Genomic DNA, 23,328 nt, shown 5'->3' with positions numbered 1-23,328 from the left:
TCTTCTTCTTATTATTATTATTATTCCTGAATATGTCACCCTTACATAATGTAACTTTAGATATTTTGGTTTAAAGTGCTTTCTTTAGTAATAATTTGAGCAACCATGTAACAAAATTTAAAATGTATGAGGGGGCACGAAGTTTTATTCCCCCCTCTCTCTCTCTCTTTTCAGCACCGTCCCAACAGAAAGTATATAATTTCTGACAAGCAGAGTAGACAAAATGAATAAGAAATATATTTAAAGTAACCTTTCCTTTTTCGTGAATGGAATATCACGTAACATTTTTATTCTACTGAAGACGACCCTAGGCTGTTATGGTTAGGTAACAAAAGAAATACCTAATATATTTATTGCGCCCCTTGACTGTAATATTACCTCTTTTTTATTTGTTCGAGGCCACCCTACATAACCAAGGGTGACAAAAAGAATAGGAAAAGTGTCTAAAGATTACAAAACACTTTATATTTTGTCAGAAACAAGGCAGTGTATACACAGCATTGCTTTCGTTAACAAGTGTTTCACCGTTGAGTCGCTTATAAAATTAGGCAGAATAAAGTTTTCTAGAGGGATTTGTCCAGGATGGTTTTGTGTCGGGCTAATAACGATGAGTATAATTATTTACATCACCGTTAAAGAAACAGCAAACTTTCTGAAAGGAACTTACTTAGGAAACATCAGATCCTCCTTTTACTTAATTGCATCTGGCGTTCTGAATGAAAGTTCTATGGGACTATTAGAAAAATATATACGAGTATTCCCGTTTCCACGCTGATGGTAGAATTTCTTAAACAGTTATTGAATTACGTTCGAAGCATACGCGTAAATAACGCCCCCGCAACCCTGTGGCGTGGGGACCGCACAAGCTCCAAGGCCAAAAATATACAGAAAGTACGCAGGGGCGGACCAGGCCAAATTTTCACCCGGGCAAATTGATTCTTTGGCGCCATCCCCCTAGTACTAGCCTATATTTTACATTTTATCATAGTGTTTTTAATATTTTAAACCCATTTTTCAAAAAGACATTCATTACTTAGGAAAACTTCACAAAGAATATGGCCCGCTATAAACAATACGAACTCCCCGCCCCCCGCTTGGTCTTGTGGCTAGCACGCCTGCCTTCTGTGGTACCGGATCCAATTCTCGGTGGATTACTGTTGAACGATAAAAGTGGTTCAGATTCCACTATAATTAGTATCCACATCTCCTTTGGCCATTAAGGCATAACCGTGGAACGCTAAACTCAAGCAAACAAACAAACAATACTTACACCCCCGCCACTCTTTATTCTGCATGCCATCTCTCCATTTTTCGATACAGCCCTCTTATTACTATGAAACTCTCTTCTTCCATGGTTATGTAATTGCCACTACTTTACAAGAATATAAACCAAAAACGTCAGTAGAAAACACGTTCTAAAATTTACTTTTTGAGGCTCGTTTTGGCGCCCCTCTTTCTCTGGCGCCCCGGGCAGTCGCCCGGCCCTTGGCACGCACCTGAAAGTACGGACGCATAACTAAGGACTGCGGAGGAGAGGTTAACCTTCATATTATGCCACTGGTTTGACGTGTTTGAAATGTTCAGTGACTGATCGGTTAGTAAAATAATTTCGACGGTTACTGATGTTTAAAGTTTAGCCGAGACAAAGTTACCTAACCAAATACATTTGATATCGCGATGTCACAATTTGATTTTTCCTCACCTAAAAAAGATAAAAACAATCAATAGTAATAAAAATCCTTACTTGTACTGGGCTCTAACTAACAACCTAATTCGTACAGACTAGTTGCTCTGACCAACTGAGTTTCGATTTCTTACGCGAAAGAAGTCTGTTATATTACGTGACATGCTTTTCATTAGCAAAACTGTTCGAAGTAATACGAACATGGCTCAAGAACAGAGACGGAACTGAATTACTACTCGATTGACCTTGAGGCCAAATCACCAAAGGGTAGCTATAAACGTAAGTTCAGCATGTATTTCTGTGGAGTTCTGTTCAGTATTCCTATCTGCCAATCACGCTTGTTTGTAAGAGTAATATTTTACAAACCTAACCTTTCGATAGAGCATAAGTAATATTTTATCCAAAATAACTCGTTTTCCTTTATATAGTCTATCCGAAGTTTTTGAGGGTTTCAAAATGAGGAAACGTTACCCGGTACTGACAAACAAGGACGCATTTAGGGGTGGGTACAGGGGGTCCGGACCCCCTCTGAAATCCCAACTTTAATTTAGCCTAATTTTTGGGATTATCTTTTAAAATTTTATTATAATTTATCCTAATATTAAAGTCGGGCCCCCTCCGAAATAAATTACTGTATACGTGTCTGCTGACAATTTTCAATATATTCGTTAAATAATAAAGTAAAATGATTAAATTAGGAGCAAAAAGCTTCAACACGGGCTAACTTTGGTTGTCCACTGCCAATATTGTTAGAAGGGATATTAATAGCAAAAACTGCTATTCAATGCTGAACCTTGAAACTTCACCCCGAACAGCAAGCCTATTATTGAGAACTACATATGAAACATTTTATCAAAACTTATCTAGCTTTTATCTGGCATGAAATTATTATATACACCAAAATGCACTATCCTAAAATGTGAATCTAAACTTTGCTCTACGTATCTACGAAGCAATGAAAATTTTTTACCGACATATTTGGGCAGGAAACTCTAACAGCCAGCCATTTTATTTAAATCGTAATAAACCCTGTAACCGTGCGTTAACGTGAAGACAAAGCTTGGTCCATTGGTAAAGTGTTGGAAGTATGAAAACTCAATGTTCGTAGGTTCGAATCTATCCACTCACCAGAACATTTTATTCTTATGTGTAACGATGAAATAAGAAAGAAAAAATGTATAACCATTAAGACAAAACTTAACCAAGTCTGAAGAGAACAATACTAAAATAGTAACACAATGACGTCAACCAAGAATTATTTCATGTAGCGTTTGGACGAAATTACAACTGTCAACAATTGCAGAAGTAAAAACAGGCTGATAGGCGTAATGTAGTCTAGACTTCTGAATGCATTTACTTCCTCAAAACTTCCGTCTGGCCATTGGTATGCCGTTAGTCATGGTAAAACCTTTGAATTGGAAGTGAAATGACAAACTAAAACAGTTTTAAATCAATAAATGTCTATGTGTAAAAGTAGGTGTTTCTTATCTGTAGTTCTGAGTTCCTTTTATTTTGAAGTGACAAATGAGAGAAGAAAGTATGGTGTTCGAAAAAAAATCAAATTTGAGATTTCAACGAATTTACACGTATTATAGCCCCTAATATCGAAAAAGTTATTTTTTGATACATGTCCATCTGTTCGTCCGTCCGTTCGCTACACTTTTCTGTGCACTCGCCTAGAGGCCAACCGTTCAACTTATCTGCACCAAATTTTAGTTTAAGATTTTCATAGTATTTCCTATAGTTTCTTTTATTTCCCTCCTACTCCCAAAACAAGGGTAGTTTCCTGTACGATGAAAATAGAAAAAATATATTTTCTCATAACTGGCTCTAACGATCTTGTTTTCTTTCTTTTTTATAAATCAATATTTAATTAGCAACCCTATTTTGTGGTATAAGGCATTTATCTGAGAAAAATCTAGAAGAGGTAGTTTATACTTAGGGGTGAGTTTTTTCTCAGTGATTTTCTCAAAATGGACTCAAGTGTTTTCGTTCATATTTTAATAAATAAATATTTCATTAATAACTTAACAATATGGCATAAATAACTCGTTTGTCTTAAAAAAATGCGAGGGGTAGTTTATTCTTGGTGGAGTGTGTTGCTGGGCGATTTTCTCAAAAATGACTCAAAAGAGTTTATTCGTATTTCAAAAATACATATTTCGTTAATAACCGAACAATATGGCAAAACTCGTTTGTCCTGAGAAAAATATACGAGGGGTAGTTTACTCTTGGGGGTGTTTTTCCTCCACGGTTTTCTCTAAAATGAATCAAGCAATTTTGTTCGTACTCAGAAATAAATATTTCATTAAAAACCTAATAATATGGAATAACTCGCTTGCCCTGAAAGAATCCTCAAGAGATAGTTCATTCGGGGAGTTATTTTTACCTCACGATTTTCTCAAAACTTACGTGGACAATTTTGTTGATAATTCATAAATAAATATTTCATTAATAACCCTATATTTTAGTATAAGTCATTTCTATGAAAAGCAATTACGACGGATAGATTATTTTGGGGGTCAAGGTTTTTCCCAACAATTTTCTCGAACGACAGGCGATTTTGTTCAAATTTCAGAAATAAATATTTCATTAATAAGCAAAAGTATATCTTAACTCATTGTTCGAAACAATTCACAAGAGCATGGTGGAAAGACTACAAGGTGGTTGCATGCGCATGTCACCTGCAGCGCTGTCGTGGCTGTGACGTCATTTGGTTTGCAAGAGACAACGGGAAAAGGCGCGGCTTTAAGTGACAAGTGGAAATTCTTTCTTACTTTGTTCTTTTAAATGATATCTAGAATGCCTAACTGTGCAGTGTACGGCTGTAGTAATTATTACAGAAAAACTAAGGGAACTAATATAAAATACTTTAGATTTCCTCAAAAAGAGGGGGAATGTATCCAGAAATGGATTTTAGCTTGCAGGCGACAGGACAAAATAAACCTTAAATTTGGTTACTTTCACATAAAAGTAATAAATAAATGCAATGTTAAATGAAATTATAGAAAAGCGATTTCATTATGTAGTTTTTTTTAGTATTAATAGTACGTAATAATAGTATATAGGGCTACAGTAGCTTGTGTTGATTCTGCATACAAAAATCCAATAGTACGATTTAAAAAGACGAACTTTGAGGCAAGACCCGGATTCGAAATCATGAGGGAGGAGAACCGACAGAGGTGATCATTTCTATCATCATTTCCATAAGATATTGAGACAAAATTTTCCCCACAGAGGCAGGCATGTAACTCGAGGAGGGAGGCACGATGTTCTAGGGGGCATTACCTCCCTCGAGTTAAGCATATGGAGAGCATTGAACGCGTTAAAGTAGTTCAGGCCCCATTTCATTCTGGAGGTCTGCATTCCCTGTAGCCTCGGTGCTAAAACGGGACGTTGCACTTCAAATTAACTAACGAATGGAAGGTTCGTAATGACGATTAACGGTTACAAAGATATCTGTATAAACAATGTATTAGATCAAGAGAATAAAGTATCCACCTACCATGTCAGGGCGACATTGTCGGGACATTTTCACACTCAAATTTTGAAATTTTTGTTCATTTTAATCATAACTTTGGATAATTACATATACATATTTAGGGGGCCCCTCCAGAATGACAAAATTAAGAATGACTGCAGTAAATTTAAAAATATGGTAGATTCTCAACCAATCACAGAAGCATGGTGGCTCAGTTGCAGAAGGCTCACCTCTGATGGAAGGGGTACTGGTCCGCTTCTCGGTCAAGTGAGTTTGTGGTGGACAACATCGTGTCCGTGAGTTTCTCGGGGTACTCCCGCATTCTCATTCCACCAAATTCCACATAATCATTCACTTGCATTTATCTTTTGTCTTCTTTAGTCCACGGGACAGAAAAGAGAAAACTTATCAAGAAAATTAAGAAAATTATGTAATTTTATGGTTTATATTATTTCTAGTCTAGCTGTAACACCCCTACATCGTCTTCACCTACGCCTAGTATTTTGTTTCTTGCTTGAAATAGTCATGTTGCAATTTCTTTGTTTGAGGTGCTTGTATATACATATTTATTTCTATATATTTTTAGAACACAATAGTATATGCAACGTTTTATTTCGTACAAATGTTTAATACAGTATGTTACAGAGGCGGAGCCAGGGGGAAAGATCGGGGCGATTGCCCGCCTCCCCAGGAGAGGAAACTTTCTTATTTTATATATATAAATTAAACCCATCCCAAAGTTTGGAGCCATTAAAAGAAGCAGTATGACAACCCATCGTTCCCTCAGAAGTCGGTCCCGGATCCGCCCCTGGTATGTTATGGCGTAAATTTTGACACTAATATTCAGAGAACTGTCAGTTTCACCAAACCTTTTGTTCAAATACAAATTCTATAAATAAGCGATCAGCGGTTTCAAATAAGATGATTTTTTTATAAATCAAAAATAAAAACGATGTTTAAAATATTAAATACGTGCGTCCCTGCTCAATAAAGTTTTTAACCTCCCCTGAGATTCTGACGAAACTTACATGGGAGCAACCTCTTAAAAAAAAAAATTGTCAAAGCATAACGAAAATATACTTACGTGCATTTCTGTTTATGAAAACCACGAATTCTCCCTTGAGATATTCTCAAAATTTATATGGGGTCATCAGTAAAGAATTCTCTTTCAAGCAAAATAATAATAACAGTAAATCAAAACTGATCAATATGTTACGAAAATATACTTGAGCATACATAAATATATAATAATGAAATGCATTAACGACACACTGTGTTGTAAATTATTCAGGCCTATACATACTCGAGTGTATTACTTCAAATGTTAAAAAAAAAAGAAAGAAAGAAAGACAAGAAAAGAAAAGAAAAGAAAGAAAAAACAGAAAATGTAGTGAGCAATATTGACTTGTTTAAGCTTCAAAGATGTTTAATATGAACTGATATGGCTGTTTCTTTTGCTATTGTAAATATCTTCCTTTGAATTCACTTAGCTTAAGCATTGATTGCATTACATTTATATAATCATTGTTTGTACTAAAATTTTTACTTCGTTGAAGATCACCATAAATAGAAGAGAAGTTTGCGTGTAAGATACCAGCGAGGAAGCGCTTGTTAAAAGTTCATCTGACTCTCGCTGGCCACGTCTGAGACCAAGATGACGTCATGCGCCAGAGCGACAAGAATGTAGCACTGCATTGCATCCACCTTGTAGTCTTTCCACCATGCACAAGAGGTAGGTTACTTCTGACGTGTTCTTTTTGAACGACTTTCTCGAAAATGACTCATTTGATAGTTTCATATTTCATAAACACTTATTGCATTAATTGCTCTATTATATGTCTAATGAAAATGTGCTCAAAGTGTGAGTTAGTTTTGTAGTGTGGATTTTCTTCAATCGAAGTTTTTTATTCGATAATCTGACATTCGATGTATTTGAATAATACATTTTTTTTCGTATTATCCAAATACACACTTCAGTAACAACTGCGGCATAACACAGTTAAGAAATTGAATTGAAAAAGTTTAGTGCGGTGGCCCTGTAATTGAATATTTTTTGGTAAACACCCTAGCTTTTTGTGGTAAACTCAGGCTTTTCTTTTTCGAGCGACAAAAGAGAGAAGAAAATGTGGTGATTGTGAAAATAGTATATCAAATTCAGATTTCAACGGATTTACATACTTCATGGCGTCTACATACCGAAAATGTGATTTTTCGATTCCCATCCTTCCGGTCCGTCCGTTCGGTACACTTTTCTGTGCACTCGCCTAGAGGCCATACCGTTCAACGTATCTACACCAAATTTTAAACTTAGGGTTTACATAGTATTCCTACAGGAGATTTTCCCATTTTTTCCTACCGCCTAAAATAAGCGTGGTTTACTAACAGCCGAAAATCGAAAAAAGCTATTTTCTCCAAAATGGTTTTAACAATTTTGTTTATTTTTCATTAATCAATATTTAATTAACAACCCTATATTGCAGTATCAGATATTTCTCTTAGAAAAATTTACGAGGGGTAGTTTATTCTTGGAGGTGACTTTTTCTCGACGATGTTCCCAGAAAAGACACTGGCAAATTTTGTACACACTTCATAAACAAATATTTAACCTTGCAGCATGGTATAAGTCAATTGACCTGTAATAACATATTCTTGGAGTTGAATTTATTTCCAGTGAGTTTCTCAAACACGACCAGTTGGCAACCCTGTATCTCGACAATGAAGCTGAACTCGAAAACTACAAGAGGGCTATTTGTCTCATTTTGATGTCACAAATCATCTCCCGAAGTTTGTGGACATCTTTCAGGTTCAACCTTAATGAAGCTTCTTTTCGAAAAGTTAACTATTAACTTTAGACATTGTTTATTTAAAAAAAAATCACAAATGCCGTTATTAATTTTAAGGCAGAGAGCTACTTTTGAGAGAATAGATCTTTAAAAATAATTTTAAAACTTAGACTTTTGTTTTCGAGACATTCCAAACAAGACGAGACATTTTAAAAGCTATCTCGTGTCCAAAACATTTGTTACGTCTTCTTTTGGATGTCACAAAGCGCGTCTCGTCTCTTTCTCGAGACATGTCTTATCTCGTGCGCATTCGTTAACAATTGGGAAGGATTATCTTTCTACTCAAAGCATTGTTTTTATAATGGTTGCATATTTATGATAATTGCCGTCAACATAAATTACAGTTCTTTCAGTTGAATTAATTGTTTATTATTATAATTGAAATTAAAATTAAATGGAATATCTAGTTTAACGTTGCACGATTATGCACCTACGCTAAGGGAGAATGATGCTGAATGAAATGATGAAATGAAGAAAGTGGGAGGAAAATGGAAAATTCCAAGAAAACCCATACCCATGCACACGGTATTTGTCTACCTCAAATTTCACTTGGCGCGAAGTGGAGTCGAGCCACGGACCCCATGAATGCTCTATTATTATTATTATTATTATTATTATCAATAATAATAATAATAATAATATAATAATAATAATAATAATTGAAGTGAGCTTAACGAGTTTCAATCGTCCGACTCGACCAATGTTTGGGTGCCTGTTCGTTCGTCTACTCCATGACAACTTTTCATAAAAGACATTTCCTTTTAATGAAACTAGGAAGTGCCTTTTAGCTTTGAGAAGTAACTATGCTTGGAATTTGAAATCTGCAAAATATAAGAGGCAAAATTAACCAAATGGTGCAAGTTTACACTAATGTATACAAAACAATTTTGCAATATCAATTACGTGAATCTTGTCCCATAAAGAAGCCGAAACCCCTACATCGAAGAGCCCTCCGAGATTTGATAATTGTCCACAAGGACTGAAATTGTCATTTGAAGCCAAGACTTTAATATGAAGCCAATAATTTCTTTAAAATAGACGAAAAATTCGAAAGTTACAAGCATTTTCATATTTTTGCCTTTTCCCATAATGGAGCCGTAGCACACTATACTGATGAGCCCCCCCGACTCCAAGATTTGATCATTCTCCATCGGACTGAAATTGCCATTTGGAACCAACACTTTAATACGAGGCCCAATATTTCTTTAAAATAGACGAAAAATTCGAACGTTATAAACATTTTAATATTTTTGCCTTTTCTCATAAGGGGCCCGTATTAGCCTACACTGAAGAGCCCCACGAGATTTGATACTTGACCACTGGGACTGAAATTCTCATTTGAAACCGAACTTTAATATGAAGCCAAAAATTAAACTTTTACATCAATTTAAACTGACTGGGTTCCAGTTCACCCCACTATTATGTTTAGTTTAGTTAAGTGGTAATTTGTGACAGCTTCACATCATCAAAAGAATATTTCACTCCCTCCCCCAGAAGTTTGTGCTGGATCCGCCACTGGATTCAATAGACATTTTTCTTATTCTTTTTATCACCTTGTTGGTTCTCCCTCGTACAAATAAAGAAGCGGCAATATTACAATCAAGGGGCGCTATATATTAGGTATTTCTTTGGTTACCTACCCCTAACCGCACAGGGCCATCTTTGGTAGAATAAAAAATGCTACGTGATATTCCAATCATGAAAGGGGAGAGGATGCTGTAAATATATTTCTTATTCATTTTGTCTACCCTGCTTATCAGAAATTACTTTCTGTTGGAAGGGTACTGAAATGACAGGGGCAAAATAAAACGCCGTACCCCCTCCTACATGGTTGTTCAAATAATTACTAAAGAAAGCACTTTAGACTAAGATATCTAAGATTTAAACTAAGAAACTAAGATATCCTTACATTATGTAAGGATGGCATATTCAGGATTATTATTATTATTATTATTATTATTATATGAATGTTTTTGGAGCACCGAAATTTTGTGAGACGAACAATGGAATGTAGAGGTTTAAGATGGGTGGTCATAGGGAGGAAAAACCAGAATTTTTTTCTGTCTGACTCTCTAACGTGAAGATTATGTGCTGATGGCAAGAAGTATCATCATTCTACAATAGGCAGCTTTTACGTGGAATATCAGTTACTTGAGTTTTCCTCCTTTGAGCTACTTATCTCATGTGGTAAATTCAAAACAATTTCAATTTAATACAAATACATTGTAAAACTTTTCCGTAATTAAACATCTAGGGAAAATTAAACATTTAATAGGGAAATCTGTTATCAAGATATCCAAACAAGTAGATAGAAGACTATCTAGTGAGAAATTTGTGAAACTTTATAAAATTCTCCAAATTAGGATTAACATTTACTGGGAAACAACGCGCCAGCGAGCATTATGTATAGTGAGCAGTGAGCACAGGGGAAATAATTACTAAACTTTTTGCAAACAAAATTAGGGATGCTAATGCAAGTGCGACAACGACATTTTTTTCTTTTTTTGGTATCGTCATGAATTTTACACATACGTTACAATTTGATTCTTTCCCACATAAAAAAATAAATAAAATAACCATAATAATAAAAATGACGTCACTTCCATCTGGATTCGAACCCGCTGCCTTCGGCATACAGACTAGTTGTTTTAACTAACTGAGCTACTTGTTTTCTTACGTGAACTGACCATGTTCTACGGTAAAGACGATTTTTCATTACGGTCGCGCTACCAATTCGTCCTTTTCCATAGACAATTTCCACTTTTTGCTCTATCTTTAAGTTAATACTTGGCATATATTCATATATTTGGAGTTTGCAGATAATGCACGAAATAAGACATATTAGAAATATTTCGTTAAAAGTTTCGTTTGTAGATTTTATCCACATTTCTGTCAGTGACATAGATGTCGCTGCTTCGTGTTGAACTGCAGAATTCCCTCGCGTTCTTGAAAATTTCCGACTTTAGCATAGTTGGTAATTCTCGAGATTTCTGTCGATTTAATGTTTTTTGCTTCTAATTTATTTATTTTAAGCTAATATCTAACACAAATATTAAAAACGGATTTGTTATTAACCTGCCCTGTTGGGGAAACCTTCCGAAATTTCGAACATATAAAGAAAACAGAGATATTTTCAAAAAATTTCAAAATAAAGAGACGCGTCATTTATTTTGCTCATGGTAGTACATGATAGTTCAAGAAGCAAGTCCACAGATGATGTCCGAAAATGAATCAAAACAGGACGTAATGAAACTTGTTTTGTGAATAACTTGTGCGTTAATAGTATTGCTTACTTCTTACTGTTTCTTGAATACATTTGCATTAAGTAAAACAAGGACAGCTTTATCACAAATGTAGCATATATATAGTAATACTATAGTAGTAAGTAAGAAGTGTATGAACTGTATGATGCAGCAGTTACAAAATAATTCATTATAATTGAAAATTAGTAGTTTGTCAATGTGGTTGAGTAAGGTATTTTAAAAATCAAATAAAAATGTGTTTCTCAAGATTTGTAACAGAAGCTACACACTTCAAACATGGAGAATGTTACATGTTTTACTAAAACAATTATAAAGTATATTAATACGTAATCAAAATAATGCTTTCTGTTCTTAGTAACTGTAATGGAATAATATAAAGTCTAAATGCAGTATTTCAGTATGTACGTCTATGTATTCAAAAATTTTATTCAGTGTTTTCTCAAAGTATTGGTTATATACTCTTTCTTACTGTACCTTTAGCTTTATTAATATGTTTGATGATTAATAAAATGTTTCATACGGAAAAATAATTTATTTTATAGCATTGCATAGCATTTTTGAAGGTATTTCAGTATGAAATTACGAAAACTGTTCTTGTGCTATATTCAAATCTTGATTTACCTAGCTAGAATTTCTTTAATCACAAAACTAAGTACGGATTTGAATTTCTCATACCTAAAAACGTACTTTTAAGACCTTTCATCATGAAAAATTGCAAAAAGAATATTTCACCCTCTAAAATGACACGCCCTACTACAACATGCACAGCAACCAGTTACTAAATGGCTTGATACAGGATTCACCCAAAAAGGTCACATGTTAGAGTAGCCCTAGAAAGAAGAAGTCTCATGTGTTCTAATGCGGAAATGTGAACAGCAAATCTTCCTGTAGCACAGCAATTCCAATGGCGTATGTGTGGAATTGACATCTAGAACTGTTCCCGAGAGCTATAAAATGAACTGTCTTCGGATTGCAACAATACATAAAATCCTACATCCCTTTCAAACCACAGAAACGACGCCATAGCGCCTGAAAAGAGTACAGAAAAGCTGCGGCTATGAAAGATAACAAATCTGAGACAAGAAAGTACGTCAGAATCAATTCGCAAAGATTAATATCCTGTGATAGGTGTCAGTCGAGAGTATAGGAAACATGTGCGACAACGATGAAGACAAAACATATTGCATTCAGGTTTCCACTAATATACAGGCATAAAATATTTTAACATAATGCAACAATACATACAACAGAAAAGCCATAGATAGTATGGCAAATTACATTTCTCGTCCTAGTCGCACATTCGATATGACGTATGAAGCCCGTTAATCACTGGATGCTGTGTATGCTATAGTTTACTTCCTACTGCACATTTATTCCTTCTGCATCTTGTTGTTGTTGTACATTTGTTCGTCTCTCCGTACGTACCCCATAATTTCTCAACTTTTGGGGGTATAACTCGGCACAATCTCACTCGGTCACTGCTTGGTATATGCATTATACGTAATCGGTAAACATTTCCGCACCGAGTGATTATCACCACGATGATTAGCGATCCACGATTAGCCAGAGTACAAATTTTCACAAATATCTAGCTGTCACGGTTCGTACGTCCCTTGTCAGATAGTGTGCTCGCCGAAGGACGTCATCCCACATATACGTGACGGGCTAGATTGCCATAGATGCCGAAAGCCCAGAAATCTAAAATCCTAAATTCTTATACACACTTTCTATTATTCCCACCTTCATATATTCTCCCATATATTCTCTTTCTCCAACAATAGATGAGGAATATGACTCCACAAAACGTAATGACTAGACATGGGACGTTTGGGAAAATCCCTATATTATATACAGTAGGTAGATTTATAGGAAACTGTGGATGACATGTACACAAATCACGAGAAAAGATATTATTTTACGAAATTTTTTTTATTTACTTTCGTTGTATATAAGTGTCTTTTTTGTTTTGTTTATAAGTTTTTTAAGTTTGCCTTTTTTTAGTGAATATGACAGTATTTATGATATAACTAGGTATATGTTTTGTGATAAAGTTTAGAGTGGCGCTGTAGGCATCCGGAATGGCACAGTGCTGCCATCTGTATATAAAAAGGAAGATACATGTGGTGTGTGTGTGTGTGTGACTGTTCATGACATAAGTTGAAATTGTACTGAGTTCTGATGGAGTGGGGCGATTACGAAAATCGTGTAGCAGTAATTGCACTACACAACGTCGGGAAGACAGCATGTAAGATTTTCAAGCTCCTCAAACCCCTACAAATCTGCCAGAGATTCATGTATCGTGCCATACAGCGATACACCGAGACTGGAACGGCAGCTAACCGCGCAAGGAGTGGAAGACCACGAACGGTACGAACCCCGCAGGTCCAGAAAGCAGTCGCAGCAAGAATTCGAAGAAATCTTGTTCGAACACAAGATGTGATGGCTTCTGAGATGAACATCAGCAGAAATTCCATGTCTCGTATGTTCAGAAGTAACCTATATCTACGGGCGTAGAAGAGGTGGATGGTCACTTTCTGACCCAAACATTAATGTCGCAGAGGGTCCTTAAATCAAAGAGACTTTTGCGGCTTTACGTCAACAATCTGCACAGAAGGATTCTGTTCAGTGACGAAAAGATGTTCACAATTGAGGAGGCCTACAACGTCGAAAATGATTGTGTGTATCCCACGTCATTTGCTGCAGCTGCTGAGGCAGCTCCAAGGGTTCAGAAGGCACATCATCCTGCCTCAGTGATGGTTTGGTGGGGAGTGAGATACTTAGGCACAACCCAGCTGCATTTTTGCGAAGATGGTGTTAAAACATGTGCCAAGATGTACCAGGACACAGTGCTAACACCTATAGTGAAACCACTGTCTGTTACCATGTTCCCTGGAGAAAGGCGGACCTTCCAGCAGGATTCCACTCCAGGCCACAAAGCGAAAACAACCCAGGACTGGTTGGCACAGAACATCCCGGACTTCATTTCTACCGCTGATTGGCCTTCTAGCAGCTCGGACTACAAACTTTGGGCAGTCTTCAGGCAAAGGTCTGCCATAAACGGCATCCACCTGTCGACAGTCTGAAACAATCCTTGACCCGAGCAGTGAACAATTTTCCCATGGGCGTGGTGCGTACTGCCGCTAACCACTGATCGGACAGACTTCGTGCCTGCATCAAGGCCAATGGGGTACATTTCGAAAAATGATTGGTGCGTCAGGAGTACAACATATCAATGTAAAACAAGACCAAAATAAATTGCCTTGGTGTTAAAGCTCTCTGTGTTATTCACATTTAAACTTGTGATTGTATTTATGATATATCTAGGTAATAATAATATGTTTTTGCCAAAATTAAAATAAGAACTTACATGAAAATTATAATAATTTCAATATTCCTTAGCCCTCACTTTGTTTTTTGTTTTACTTCACTGTTACACAAAAGAAAATTTGTGTTGACATTTCTGCACAAACGATTGACACAATTTTTACTGATTTTGATGAGGTGAGGGGTCTGTCTCTCTACGTTCATTTAGATAGGCCACTACCTCATCAAAATCAGTAAAATAAAAAGTGGGCCTTATGCAGAGTCGTAACGTCTTGCGATTAGTGCCATACTAAAGCATTCGACTAACGTATGTTTCCTGCAGGTAGTCAGGCGTTTAGTATGATACTAATCATATGTCAAAACGAGTCTGCATAAGGCAGATTGTGTCTGTCGTTTGTGCAATACAAATTTTAGTTTGTCCAACAATGAACAATGAAAATGAAATGAAATTTTTGAGTTTTACGTCCCACGATTATGCCGGCTAGGCTAAAGGAGACGGTGATGATGAAATAATAAATGAAATGGTGGAATGAAGTGGGAGGAAACAGAAGAACCCCACGAAAACCAACACACACGGTGTTTGTCCATCACAAAGTCCACGTGGCGCGAGCTGGGATCGAACCAGGGAACCTCAAGCACCAGAGGTGAACGCTCTACCACTGAGCCACCGCGGCCCTAATGAAAACTGAGCTAGAACAAAAGCAAAGTACATTTCTGCACAAACGATTGACACCTTTTTTTACTGATTCTGGTGAGGTGGGGGGCTGTCCATTCGCGAGGCTTGAGAGGAGACAGGGTAGGCAGCGTCTACCCGTTCGAGTTTCATGTGCATTAAGTTTAGGTATTTTCCTAACTGAAAATTTCATATATATATATATATATATATATATATATATATATATATATATAATTTTTTTCAAGTTGAAAGTAGATTCTTATTTAGACCCTGTTTCCATGTAGATAGACAGAACGTGCAGCATCTAGCAGAACCTTGAACATTATCCCTGTGTTTGATCCATATTCCTTGCATCAGTCTATAGAAGCGTAGGTGTACGAGTCGCGCGCGATTAAAGGATCAAATACTTACTTTGAGTAACCTTTCAGAATTTAGGCGCTGCGTCTATTACAGGGTTGGCAGTCTATTTTATTTTATTGTAAATTTGTAGATGCCAGAAACACCGCTACTGCCTTGTTGCTGTTTATTTTAAATTCTCTTTCAAGCTCCTTTCATAAAATGTTAAATTGTTATAACGTGCAATTGAAGAACAATTTCCTTTTGCTCACTTTATCATTTTGTGTCTAATATCCGAAAAAAGAAACGCAGCGGAAAGTTCAGATGTTGCGTTGGCAACTCTACCGCTATTGTGTGTTTCGCGACAGGGATTAGTAGAAGTGATGTAATTACTGAATTTTTCTTTTCTCTTTCTCTGGATGTTTATATCACAGTATTATGAGATCGCTAAACGTAAAAGGCTTTGAAAATTTGTGTGAAGTTGAGCTTTTTAAGCAACAAACTATATAAGATGTGGAGGTACAGATTAAGGTGGAATTGGAACCACTGTAATGTGTTGAAATTTTCAAGGCTCTCCGAATGGGAATTGAACCCAGAACTACGTGTATCAATGGTCCATGTACCAACCACTATACCAACGGGAAGAGCTATTTCGAAAATGTTGGTTAACAGCTCATTTAAAGAAACTATTCTGATTATTATGTGCAGATAACTGAATGAATTTTAATGGCTTATGATATAATAATTTTCAGCGAACTTTGATGCTTGTGAACGAGAATCTTTTCCCCTTAATTCCCTCTACACCAAAGCAACCTCAACTAGTATTGGAAAATAAACTTATAGTTTTAGTTTTACGTTGCTATGCCGTTGGAGAAAGGCACCGCTTGCGTAAAGGTTGCTCAGAAAATACGATTTGAATTTTACAACCCTATCCATCTACCTAGAAGGATACTACAGGATAACTTGAAGAACAACGGGACTCACTAACACACTGATTATATTATATACGTAGATGGAGAACAGTGCCGGGTATTGGTTTTTGCGGCCTAGGCAACCTACAGTCGAAGGCCTCTAGCCCTTCACTACAGCACCCCCTGATACGCTACCTACTAATAACATTGTTCCAAATGATTCTCTTCTGGGCTTGGCGGTCCTAGGCAGTTTGCCTTGCTTGCCTAGGCGGATATCACACCCTGATGGAGGGAACAATGAGAATACTTTTATTCATGCTGCTTGTTTTGGTTTCCTGCAGATGGCTTACTTATAAAACTGTGATCGGGTCGATTAGGATCTTGTAAAGTTCGTAATTTTATTGGATGACGCATTTGACCGTACCTGTTTTAAAAATTCAGGAGCAGTTCTCTGAAATACGGGACACGAGGCAATTGTTCGGATGGCGCTATGTAAAAACCGGACCGTCGCTGATGAACCCTGATCATTCACACCTTCATGTTTTGAGTTTTCAATATTATTTTCTATATACTGTATATAGTATATTTACTCTTTTTCTTTGAGTATAAAATATAAAATTTCATAATTAGTTGATTTAAATACATGTAGTATGTTATTCCTCCAAAGTCTAGATTTCCCGAACTGTACCACATTTGCTAGAAATAAGGGGCATCATTCTTCCAACCCCTGTGTAGAAATGATCATACATTCCCCCCGACACACTAAGGTACTCACGCAACAATTATTGTACAGGCAGTTTGGTTACGGATATATAATCTGAAGTACTCACTACCTACCTCTATAAAAATTGTTGCGGAAGTATTGCAGGATTGTGAAGCATGTATTTTTGGATAGAACGCATATTAGTTCCTTAGTAAAGTCTTGACCCGACTACGGTAGGCCCCATAGTTTTGAAGCTATGGACCTTTTAAAGTTCATTTCTTCACGTTTTCGGCAGCCTATAACTCCAAAAGGAAGCATTTGTGCACCCAAGATGGTCTATACTTTTTGTCTTATCTTGGTGTTAGGAATCACCTCCCAAATGTCGGTATTATTTTGAAACACCCTGTATAATTCATATAGTCAAATAAGTACGCTAGGTTTATATGAAAAACGAGCGCTGCTCATTGTGTTAGAATATTCGTAGTACTTTAGTTTTTAGTTTTAAATCTTAAATTTTCATATAATTACTAACTTTGATACATAGCACATTCCAGTTCATTGCCTTCCTCACATTCCTTGTTCTGCAAGTGTAATACATAAATAGCTTCACCATATCAACTGTGGATAGGTTCTTTGCAGTTACACATTACTTCATGGTAATTACATTTACTATGTATTAGCTTTAACTGATTTCGACATAACATTATTTACTCACTTCATCATTCATTTATTACTTATATAGTTGGAGGTACAAAATAGTCTGTCATATATTTTTTTTCACTTTTCTTGTTTCAAATGACTCCCTGTAATGTTCTGGACTACTATTACTCTGACGCATTCCCAAGTAATTGCGTACAGATTGATAATACGCGTTCAGACTGATGCGTTTTCCGTTACGAGTATATACACACTCTAGGAATGGCCAGAACCTGTTCCTGGTGGAACTGGTTTTCGTATCTCAACGGATCAGGTTCTAGAAGATCCGGTTCCTGAACCGGTTCTTCGGATCCAGGCCTGGAACTGGTTCTCAAGATCCGGTTCCGGAACAGAGTTTTAGGATCCAGGTCAAGAACCGGTTCTGGAAACCGGATCTCCAACCGCCGGAACCAGAATTTTGTAGCCATCCCTACGCTAAACCCGAGCTGCTGGCAAGCTGTGAACAGTGTGCTAGATAAAATGGTGGAAGCGATAGGCAGGCGCCCAGGCGGCTGCCTCTTATCTCATTTTGCTGTGTAACTGGCAAATAAACTGTGTAACTGGCAAACTCATTGGCTAAACAGGCAAACTGACAAACTCATTTAGCTAAACACCCACTGGTGGACCAAACATTTTTTTCTGGGAGTCACAAGTGGGTCTAGGTGTGGAGAGCACAAGTGCGTGGTCTTCTTAGTAGGGTTTTGGAAGTGAACTTCGTGCCTCCTTTTGGGTCTTTCGGTTCCAGGTCTGAAATCAGTTTCTAAGGTTCGGTTCTGGGACTGGGTTTTCGGATCCAGGTCTGGAACTGGTTTTTAAGATTCGGTTCTGGAACCGGGTTTTCAGATCCAGGTCTGGAACTGGTTCCTAAGATCCGGTTCTGGAACCGGCTTTTCAGCCAGATCAGGAACCGGTTCCTAAGATCCGTTTCTAGAACCAGGTTTTCGGATGCATGTCTCGAACCGGTTCCTAAGATCCGGTTCTGGAACCGGGTTTTTGGATCCAGGTCCGGAACCGGTTCTGAAAATCGGATCTTCACCGGAACTTTATGGCCATCCTTAATACACACATCTTACGTGTGCCATTAAAACGACTTCAAAAATTCGCGCATCAACGGATAGTGCAACAACCACCTGATATCATATAAAATCACGTAGATTAGAATACTTGTAACTATTTTACACAAGTAACTCAATACTTGTAAACATAAAATATAAGTTCTCTAGATTGTGCAGAAATACCCCAGCGGTGAAAATTTGGGGTTAATTTCCGATAAGCCTCGCTGGATCAGATCTATGTACTAAATTAAAGAAGCCAAATGGAAACCTATCTTAAACCAACCTAACCTTAATTAAACTTACATAACTCAACCTGTCCATACGTAATTATTGTCATGTTGAAAAGCTGGCTGGGCTTACGGGAATAAATGCTGAAATCAATATGCTAGGGGATTGTCTTTCATATGCATTTATTTATTTAGCCGTAAAACTATTTTTATGACAGGGTTGTTCTAAAATTGGTAGTCTGTTTCTAGGAAAATTTTGAAAATTTACCGGGAAGAAATGAATAATTTGCTCGTTTTTGTGCTTGATATTATGCAAGGAGAGCGAAAGTTGTTTATTACTTTCATATACAGTAAGTAGTTCTAAACATGGAACTATTTGCCAAACGGAGGGAACTTGTTGACGCAAGGTTACCGCATGGCTGGATTGTGGGAAAGTAATGAGCATTTGTATTGTGACCATAGCTGCATGTATACAGATACGTTGCCCTGTATGTGAGTTAATAGTAATTCAGTTCGTGAAACAATGAAAAATCTTTAGAAAGTATGTGAAAGTCAAGGCTTAACTCTTTTGAGACGCCCATTTTTTTTTTTTTTTTAGGTAAATGTTAGAGTTTCAGTCAAGCAGCTATTGTGTCGAGATTATTTATCGTAGAATCATGGTTTATATCTCGTTTTGTTCGGCATGAAGCAGTGTTTTTAACTGTACCAGTTAAATTTCTCTAATATGTACCTAAGGTAATAAAATTCCCGCCCAAAGTGGGGAAAAAGAGGATTTTTTAAAAAAGTCTCCGTTTCATGCGAATTTCTCCTCTCCGGTACATGACACGGACATGCGAATATTACCAAAGAAATCTTTGCTTCATTCCGAACAAAACGAGGTATGAACCATGATCCTGAGGTAAATAGTCTTGGTGGTAAAATTCATTTACTATTTTTCCCGACTCATTTTTTCCTCTTAAGTGCTAATCTATTGTTATTTACTACGTTCTAGTGTCAAGAATCTTTATCGTAGGATCTGCTTCATTACGAACACAAATAGGTACGAACGAACTCTGTTTCCAACTGTACCACTCAAACGTCCTTATTATGTACCAGAAGTGGAAAATCCCGTTTAAATTTGAAAAAAGATTTTTTTGTCAGGAAAAAAATCACTTTTTCGGGAATTTGTTTCCCCAGCAGGGTGTCTACTAAAATTTCAAAACGAAATTTCGTGACTTTTCCATGATCTTTTCTTTCCTAAACCATAAAATTTAGTAACATTCTCAGGAGCGAATTTAGGTACGAATTGGGCCAAATTTTCATAGATGCGATAGAAGCGCGCTTTGCTTGTGATTTGGTAGCGTCTAAAGCCGATCACAGACATTTTAGTGGTGAATTTTGGAGCTTTATAGAACAGAATTTTTCGGTCTACACTTATATTTGTAGAGATTTTAAAAAATAGTGACCCAAAAGTTAAATTTCTGACTTTTTCTTGACTTTCATGACCGTTTTCGGATTTCGTGACTTTTTCATGACTTTCGTGCCTTTCGTGACCGATAGACACCCTGCCCAGGCACATGCTAGCGCCACGTGAGTGGTACAGTTTGGAACATTGCTTCATTACAAACAAAATGAGATAGATCCATGATCCTACAATGAATCTTGACGCTAGAGCTTATTGAATAACAATACATTAGTAATTATTACCCAAAAATGGGGAGGGAAATTTAGTAAATCAGGTCTAATTAGTAAATCAGCACCAAGGCTATTTATTCTAGGATTATGCTTTGTACCTAATTTTGTTCGTAATGAAGCTGCGTTTCCAATCGTACCACTTGCATGTTCCTATCATGTACCTGAAGGGAGGAATTCCCGCACAAAATGTAAAGAAGTAGCTTGAAATTCAAAAAAAAAAAATCCCGTTTTCGGAGATTAATCTTTTCAGGTACATGACAGCGCAAAGGTAGTGATAGCGTTGGAAACATTGCGTCATTACGAGCAAAATGAAGTACGAACAATGATCCTACGACAAATAATGATGACACTGTAGCTATTTTACTAAACACATTGACTAAAAATGGTAATATGGGAAAAATTCAGAAATTTTTGAAAATTCTCTACGATCATGGTTCGTACCTCGTTTTGTTCGGAATGATGCCTCGTTTTAAACGATACCACTCACATGTCCCTATCATGTACCTGAAAGGAGGAATTCCCGATAAAGTAAAAATCTAAAAAAAAAATCCCTATTTCCACTTTGCGCGGAATATTCCCGCTTCTGGTAGATAATAAGGAAATTTGAGTGGTACAGTTGCAAATTTTCCTTCATTACAAACACAACGAGGTATAGACTATGATCCTAGGATTAATAGCTTTGTGTCAGGATTTTTTTTTTTAAAAAAAAAAGCTCTAAAAATTACCTTTTTATTTCGTCCATGCCTGTGACGTCACTGCCCCCGGGCATCGCACGCGTAACTGCATAATGCCCATGAAACATATTATTTGATGCTTCCCCTCTTGAATGAATGCAAAAGACCCAGTCTGAAAAGCTTTACACCAATTAAGAAGAGATTTATAAAGCAAATTCTGAAGATCGACGCCATGGTACAGATCCGTACCAAGAAAATGTGGTAAGCAAATAACTGCAAAGAACCGTGAAGAAAATAACACTTTTATTGTAACGGTAAGTCACATACCCGACATGGCTATTAACCCACCTTCACTCGCTATCTCTCGTTCGGCATTACTATGTGAATTGAGTATTGAGCTTGATAAAGTAAATTAAAATTTGATAATTTTTACATTTTCGTAGGTTTTATTACGCTTTCTGCCGAAAACCAGACGGATGAACTAACAGTTTTAACATTTGTGAAGCAATACGTTGATAACGAGCAAAAATCTTTTAAAAGTTTGTGAAGAGGACGGATTAATGAACCTAATAACAAATTGTAGAAAGTATGCAAAGGAGATAACAGCGAAAAAACGTGGAGAAAGCGGACGCCCAACTTCGCAATAAATGCCATTGAAATATTCGGACATTAATAAACGTACAACGTATACTATATAATGCTACTCTGGTATGTATAATCAATCTTAAGTCCAGTTAATAGCTAGCATTCTCCATGCAATGTAATTCGATATCAGCAGCCAACAGAAATAACATCGATGTTTCAGAATAATAAACCAAATGAAATTACGTGAACTAGAAATTGTTAATATGGTTGTAAAGCTGTAAAATTTATGCATAATTAGTTACATGCCGGACAAAGGCTTGTTGCGTTAGGAAACCCTGCCGGGTTAGGCCTATTAGCCTTCCATAGTTTTCGTCAAAATTATTCTTTGAAGACAACTAAAATTCAATATTATTACGTTAGAAGACATATTAATTTTTCAGAAACAGAATATAAACTAGAATCTTCACGGTTACCTGATTAAGTCAAATATCTTGTCTTGATTTTAGTGTCTTTCAACAAACTTGATTATACTTTAGATTATGATTTCAGTATGTTTTTGTTTTATTATCTTCGTTCTTTGCAGATTTCACCTGACGCGAGATAGCGTTGGCATCGCCAATTCCAACGTTGAAATATAGAACAAAATAACGGTTGAAATAAATTCAAATTAAAATAGAACAGAATCTAATTGTCAACAAAATTAACATTACTAACAAAAACGGTGGATTATTAGAGTTGTAATGCACGTAAACACGTGGAGAATTACAAGTACAATAATTCCCTTACTCTTTTCAGATTATCGTTCTGTCTAAACATTACTTGAAGGCTGTTTGGAAGGATTAAAATAATTAGACAAGTTAATGTAAGGCTATGTTTATTCTGTACAAAAGTACTATGTCCTAACTATATCATTTGCAAACCTGCCATATTTTTCTCATGAGAATACGGGACACCTTCGATCTTCGCCCCCCTCCCTAAAAAAGCTTTTCAAAAGAAAACAATAAACTGTAGCTCTGGTTATGAACATCAGCATAATAGGTGGAAATTCTTTCAGCTGCAGCAACTTTTCTCTCTTCCTTCCCGGCAATTGATTGTACATACTGAAGATATTTACAATCTAATTACAAAATAATCGCCTTAAAAACATAAGATGAAATCTTACAAAAATGGTTTACGGGAAAACAATACGCAAATAA

The 23,328-nt window shown here is 36.5% G+C and overlaps 1 protein-coding gene across 3 annotated transcripts in view; it reads right to left on the bottom strand.

Moving 5' to 3' along the window:
• Positions 1–22,697, bottom strand: part of LOC145664935 (uncharacterized) — a 198,332-nt gene extending 175,635 nt beyond the window's left edge. For 2 of the 3 annotated variants that reach the window (XM_081732048.1, XM_081732047.1), the window contains exon 1: positions 22,606–22,675. The gene's annotated coding sequence lies outside the window, so the exon portion shown is untranslated. Of the gene's footprint in view, positions 1–22,605 lie in introns of all 3 variants that reach the window. The other variant, XM_081732050.1, reaches the window with a different exon arrangement.
• Between the last annotated feature and the right edge of the window lie 631 nt (positions 22,698–23,328).

The sequence above is a fragment of the Thermobia domestica genome, chromosome 11, assembly GCF_964235325.1.
Source record: "Thermobia domestica chromosome 11, izTheDome1.hap1.1, whole genome shotgun sequence".
NCBI lineage: Eukaryota > Metazoa > Arthropoda > Insecta > Zygentoma > Lepismatidae > Thermobia > Thermobia domestica.
Note: the sequence above shows the minus strand (reverse complement) of the source record. Positions and strands in the feature narration are given on the sequence as shown.